This window comes from Phocoena sinus, chromosome 2 (genome assembly GCF_008692025.1).
Source record: "Phocoena sinus isolate mPhoSin1 chromosome 2, mPhoSin1.pri, whole genome shotgun sequence".
Lineage (NCBI taxonomy): Eukaryota > Metazoa > Chordata > Mammalia > Artiodactyla > Phocoenidae > Phocoena > Phocoena sinus.
The window spans coordinates 150,709,120-150,716,259 of record NC_045764.1 but is presented as its reverse complement, the minus strand read 5'-3'; the positions used below and the strand labels follow the sequence as shown (position 1 = coordinate 150,716,259).

General features: G+C 44.9%; 1 pseudogene; it reads right to left on the bottom strand.

Annotated features, from left to right (window-relative positions):
• Positions 1-841: 841 nt before the first annotated feature.
• On the bottom strand, positions 842-1,889 carry LOC116749702 (annotated as a pseudogene).
• Between the last annotated feature and the right edge of the window lie 5,251 nt (positions 1,890-7,140).

Genomic DNA, 7,140 nt, shown 5'->3' with positions numbered 1-7,140 from the left:
CAAACACAGTTGAGGCAAAATCTGATACCATGATCAAGTCTTTAAGGTAATAGTGTTACACAAACAAACAAAGATACCCTGAATCCTGAGTGTAGAATCAAGAGCTTCTCAGGAATGGAAGAAACTCCTGATATGCTGAATAAATGAAGGTAGGACTCAGGAGCAAATAGCAGTCAGAATATCTTGGAGTCAGGATGTACGGCAAAGCAATTTGGAGTGTCGGTATCACTGGTATGCTACCTTGCAGGTGTGCCGTTGGGACCAGCCATCCTCTAACTCTTTCCTTGATTGCCACTGAGTTTTAGTTGGAGATTTTTTCCCCTGAACACACATTTCCAATTTTTTATTAAGTCAATGACAATTGTTTTACATTTTCAGAAACTTATAATACCATTATGCAAAGTAAAGAAAACCAATACAGTCTAGCTCTTGATTCTTTTAATAAACTTTTTATTTTTGACTAATTTTTTTTCTTTTTTTTGCTTTTAGAAATACCTTTACTTAGAATTCTCCTAATGTTTATCCATATTGGTAAATTTCTCTTATAGCAGTTCAAATATCTAGGTAGGAGAAGGACACTTCCAGGGAAAACAGGGAATTTAAAACTTTGTTATTTAAGAAACAAACACATTATCTTCCCCAAATACATCAGAGGGCATGCTAGGCTTGACATTTCAAAACAATCACTCCTCAAACAAACTTAGAAATAATAGCACTATGAAAATGTTTGAGTCTGGTTAACTTCAAAGCATAAATCATATTATTGGAAAGCCAATCTCTACATCATTGTTTCCTGGGAAAGTAGTATGAAGATCATAGCTTTGATAAGCTTCAATAAGCATCAGTATACAGTCCACATCACTTGCTTTAGTTTGTTTGGACCTACTAATTGCTCCAAGACTTCTCCTGAATGGTCTGTTATCAGGGGGCATCCATGGAAGTGTAATATACATATCTGAGGACAGCAAGCAAGGACAGCTTCTACAGCCTTATCAGTCACATTCACACAATACCCCATATGAGTTTCCTCTAATTTCTTGGCACAAGGTCCACTAACAAGCACAACCACACCACTGTGAGATACCTGAGTAGCTGAAAAATCAACTCTGCAAAAATGGGCAGCTTTCTCCTAATGTCTGCAAGTACACCTCAGTAATATCTAAGCAGCCACCTAAGTCAATGATTTTTTTTTTTTTAATTTCGTTTATTTATTTTTGGCTGCGTTGGGTCTTCGTTGCTCTGTGCAGGCTTTCTCTAGTTGCTGAGAGCGGGGGCTACTCTTCATTGCGGTGCGCGGGCTTCTCATTGCAGTGGCTTCTCTTGTTGCGGAGCATGGGCTCAGGTGTGCAGGCTTCAGTAGTTGCAGCACGCGGGCTCAGTAGTTGCTGCACGGGCTTGGTTGCTCTGCACCATATGGGATCTCCCCGGACCAGGGCTCGAACCCGCGTCCCCTGTATTGGCAGGCAGATTCTTAACCGCTGCGCCACGAGGGGAAGTCCCTAACTTTAGCAGCCGGCAATTGAGTGCAAGAGCAAGGACTCCTTCATCAGTGAGATTGAAGCATCTTTTCAAAGAAGCTTCGTGCAGGTAAGAACAAGGTGAAGCCACAGCTTTTATTCCTTTTGAAGTTATGGAAATTCTGTTTTCTTTTGAGGAATTTAAATTTAATTTCTTCAGTTTTCTGCAGTTACATAGGTGCAGGAGAGCAGTATCTGAAATATCACAGCTTCGTAGATCTAGAGTTTGGACTCAGGATGTAAAATCTCACTGATATTTGAATGTGTTATCTGCCCCTGCACGCTCATTATTTTGAACAGTCTATCTTTTATGTTAGATGGCAAAAGCTTAATGTCTGTGATATATCTAGAAATATTCTTCATGAAGCACCAAAGGCATCCACTGAGGGCTGGGCATCACGGCCGCCCTCAGGAGCCTCTTCCGCGGTCCCAGGGAAATCCAGCCAGAGACCGTCTGTCAACTCCTGCCCCGTGCGAGATATTATTTTTGACTAATTTTTGATTTACAGAAAAGTTGCATAGATAATACAGAGAGTTTCTATATATCCCTTGCCCAGTTTCTCCTAACAGTACACTTGTCAGAACTAAGAAACTAACATTGGTACATTACTATTAACTAAACTCCCTACTTTGTTCTGATTTCACCAGTTTTTCTGCTAATACCTCGCTTCTGTTCCAGGATCCAATCCAGAATACCACATTGAATTTTGTAGCTCTTGTTTTTTAAGGATCATTATTTGTTAGGAATGGGTCAACTCTGCCTCTTTTCTTCCTTGCTGCCAATGCTTCAGACATTTCATGGTTCATTAGCACCTGCTGCAGTGTGAATAAGGGAAGGAAACAATTTTGAAATGCAAATCAGCTAAATGTTGTTATTTATTGGTCTGTGGCAGTTAGCTCAGTTGTTAATAAGGCCAAGGTTATTGGCTCCATCTCTGTCAATGAGTCAGCCGGCTTAGCAGTGACAGGGGAAATTTTGTCCTGTGGCCATTATTTGCACCCTAAACCTTGTTCAGCTTCTCTCAAATGCAAACTTTTTGCCACAATGGGGTAATGGTGGAAGTCTCTACCCTATCTATTACCTTGCTACTCAAAGTGTGGTTCACGGACCAGCAGCATCGGCGTCACTTGGAGTTTGTTAGAAATACAGAATCTCAGGCCCCGCCCAGATATAAGAATCAGAATCCACACTGTAACAGGATTCCCAGGTGATGAAGAAGCACGGCTATTCCGCAAGTGTTTATTGAGAACCTACCCTATAAATGTGCTGGAGTCACAAAAGAAAAAGGGAAGCATATCTCACCGTCACAGAACATACAACCACCTAGCAGGGATTTAAGACAAGCCAAATGACAATTACAACGTCATATTTAAGCTGAGAGCTGAAAAATAAAAAGATTTAGCCAGTTGAAAGAGGGAGGAAGGTACAGGGGGTTAGGACAGAGGAAAATCAGGTTAGGGGTGGAGGAACTCAGGGGCAAGGGAGATCATGGTGTCTCCTGGGAACTGCACATAGCGCAACATGGCTGGAGCCCCAAATGCCAACACTGGGAATGTATGATGGGGATGATCCAGAGATTTCCTTCTCTCTGTATTCACCAGCATCATCAACAATATTATTGAGCACCAACTATGTGCTAGGTACTGTGCTAGGTGTTGGGCATATAGGTAATAAATATCATGGTCTCATTAGATATGGGACTCTAGTCCAGGTCAGTTCAATGTTGCAATTACCTAAACAACTGGAGGGAAAAAGTGCACAGTACGCCAGAGGACTTGCAGGTACAGCTCAAGGATCCCCCAGATGGAACAGTCCAAGGGAGGCTAGACCTGCGTTTACATAGGGTCAGTAGAGTGTGACAAATATGGAGTGGGTAAGAAAAGGGGTCCCAACTAAATCATCCTGTAATAAAAGGATGCATGAGTCCCATAGGGCCAGAAGGTGATGCCGAGGTCAACATTAGGCAAGGGACAGGAAGTGTATTCATTTTTTACTGCTGCATAACAAATCACCACAAACTTAGTGGCTCCAAGTGAAACCCGTGTATTAGCTGACAGTTCTGTAGGTCCAGCAGGCTTGGTTGGGCTCTCTGCTTAGGTTCTCGCAAGGCTGAGGTTAAGGTATCAACCAAGCTGGGCTCTTATCTGGAGGCCCTGGGGAGGAACCCACTTCCAAATTCATCCAGGTATTGGCAAAATCCAGTTCCTTGGGGCAGTGGAACTGAGGTTCCAGTTTCCTTGCTGGCTGCCAGCCAGGGTCGACCACTCTCTGCTCCTAGACACCACCCAAGTGGCCTCTTATATCTTCAAGGCCATCAACAGTGTATCAGATCTCCCTCATGCCCTGAATTTCCAACATCCTCTTCTGCTGCCGGCCGAGAAAACTCTCTGCTCCTGAGAGACCATGTGATTAGATCAGGCCCACCCGGATAATCTCCCTGTCTTGAGGTCAACCGTGCCATATAACGTGCCATAATCACAGGAGTCATGTCTCATCGTAGGCAGAGATTAGGCTCTCTGTGGGGGGTGGAGGTGGGGTCAGGGACCGTTTTAGAAATTCTGTCTACTACAGGAGCTAGGAATCAGATGGAGTTTTGGAATCCTAACTGGCAGGTCTTGGTTCCACATGAGGCTTATGGTGAGGGTGGAAGTGGAGTCTGCCTTCTGATGAGCTCCCGGGAGGTGTGCCCTTGCACCATTCTGATTGCACACAGTCAGCGGTTGCACACACATAAACCCCATGGTTTATCTGATCTCTTGAAGGATTCTGGTTGTCATGGTTACTTCTGGGGCCAAGCTCCCCCTTCCCCTGAACTAAGTCAGTCTGTGAATCCTCTTGCCATCCCTGTGAAGGGTCTCTGTTCTGTTCCATGACAGCCCAGATCTGGAGCTCAGTCCCATTTCAGTCTTGGCCCAAAAAGACACTCACTGTGGCCTTGGTGGGAGCAGCAGACCTTACCAAGGTTTGAGACATGCACCCTATCATCCCCCCAAGAGCAATGAGCATTTCTTTCCTTAGAGGCCCTTCATGATGATTGGCTCTCTCTCCTCTCTCCAGCTTCCCACCCTGCACTACTTTACCTATTCCTGCCTCTCAGAAGCCAAACCCATGTCTCCCTTTATCATATGCAAAGCAATTCCATTTTCAACAGCTCCAGGTTTTCTTTTGCACAGCTGATGATTTGGCTAAAGCTTTGTTGTCACCACTTCTAAGAATCTACCAGATTCAGTCCTTAAGTCAAGACCACCCTCTTCCCAAGTCTTTCTTTCCAGGGCAGTGAAGGGGGAGGTGATTTCACATGCTGTGGGTGCATTTGCCAAGTATAGGGAGAGCACAGGGTTGTAGCACTTCCCCTAGTGGGTTACAGGGAGGGAAAGACTGGAAAGGGAGCCTAGGAGGGTGGAAATCAGGTCCCAACTGAGGGGAATCGTTTTTACTAAAGAAGGAGCAGAGAGTGAGAGAGCAAAGCCTGTTTTAGAAGGCGAAGAAGCACAGAACTGGACCTTGAAGGAAGATTAAGGTTCAGGTAAGTAGAGAAGAAGAAGAAACTGCTTTCCAAGCAGAGCCCTGTTGACAGGAAAGGCAGGGAGGAGGACGGTTTGGGGCTTGTTGTCAATTACCAGACCTTTTCGACTAGAGTAGGGTCCTGTCACAGAACATGCTGGGTGTCAAGGCCAACTGATAAAAGGCATAGAACAGAAGGCAATTACCGGACTTCCCTTCCACAGGCGGTGAGTAGCCATTGAGGTTTTCGGCGTGGCATGTCAGTTTGTGCTACCAAGGTCACTTTTTATTGACTTAGCCAGTACGTTTGCAAATGTATACTTTCAGATTACACAAAACCCGCCTTTACACACACACACACACACACACACACACACACACCCCTCCAATTCACAAAAGAGCACTGTTTGTTAACAACCTGCATTGATCTCGGTTTTTTTTCCTTTGGCTTAGTGATTCCTTAGTTCACTGGGAATCAGCAGCAGAGCTGCCACTGACAGGTAATGTATTAGGTGAGATTAATTGGCTTTCAGCATCCAGTTCCACTTTTTACTGAGTCTTCTTAAAAGTGAGAGAGCTAGGGGCTTCCCTGGTGGCGCAGTGGTTGAGAGTCCGCCTGCCGAGGCAGGGGACGCGGGTTCGTGCCCCGGTCCGGGAGGATCCCGCGTGCCGCGGAGCGGCTGGGCCCGTGAGCCATGGCCGCTGAGCCTGCGCGTCTGGAGCCTGTGCTCCGCAACGGGAGAGGCCGCAGCAGTGAGAGGCCCGCGTAGTGCAAAAAAAAAAAAAAAAAAAAAGTGAGAGAGCTATAAACTTTGTTTCTCCAAATCCCTCGTGGCTAGGGTTCTGTTTGATGCACATTAGGCTCTATCCATTAAATGCACTCGTGAGAGATTTAAATGGCAGAAGAGAGGAAGGGGGCACCTTTCTGATGCTTGGGCTGTGTCTGCTGAAGAGCAATGTCAAAGCCATGTGGACATCTACAGCAGCATCAGTCCAGTGTTCAATTTCCAGATCCATGAGTGTCAAGTGGAACTTGGGGCAGAGGTAGCAGAGGTGGTACCTGATCCCTGGATTACAGCCATGGTGGTATCTTAAATAGAGCAGTCTCATTAGTAGCCTTCTGGTTATGGAGGAGTCAAGGTTTCCCCAGCAGGTCAGTTCTGCAGTGCTCTGGTTTTCATTCCAAGAGGGAGCTCAGTCCTCCAACCCTTCAGAAAATTATAAAATTATTAATTTTCTTCTGGTTTAAAATACCTTGAGTGGCTTCTGTTTCTTGCTCTGAACCTTAACTTCTGCAGCAAGAGGATATAAAAGCATAGTTTTTCACTAAATAGACTCAAAAAATATTCTTAGGGTTGACGTCCGAACCGTGTTGAATTGAGGGGTCTGGAACTACATGTCTCTCAGCATATGGGCTTTTCTAGGATAATGTTCCCAAGGTGTGGTGCATATACCTCTAATGATAGGTATACCTCCCTCTATGGGAGGACTTTAGATAGTACATGAGTGAACATTTACACAGCTTTAATGGATGCATATTTATTTTTAAATGTTCTAAAAGAAAATGGACAGGTAGCATATCAAACCTGATTTCATGAATCACTGACTTCATGAATATATTGCTTATGGGAAGGCGAGAGTGGATTGTGAGCGCTCCAGCAAAATATGTTAATTAATTTAATGAAAAATAGGAAGGAAATATAGATAGATGGCACACAGATTTGGCAAAAACCACGGAGACGGTATTCAAGTGACTGAGGTTTGGAAAACCCTTTCCTAGTAGCTCATTCTTGAGTCCCCTTACCGTATGAATGAGGGGAAGCAACTTGAGACCATAAATCCTGTGCTCCAACCTATACCAGGCCCCATCCCAAAGATCACCATTCTTTTTCACTCCAGATATGATGGAAAGCCTATATTCCTCTGGAACGTCACAGAGAGAACACCCAGAGCCTTCGGGTTATCAAACGTCAAGGCTGGATCAGCCCATCAGTGGAACCAAAGGGTGGGGTGGAGAGGAGAGATTGCAGAATGAGCCTGGCTCCAGGAACAGCATGTATTCAGCACAGAGCCATAAGTTCAGAAATACCAGACTTGGGTGTGTTTGTTATGGAGACT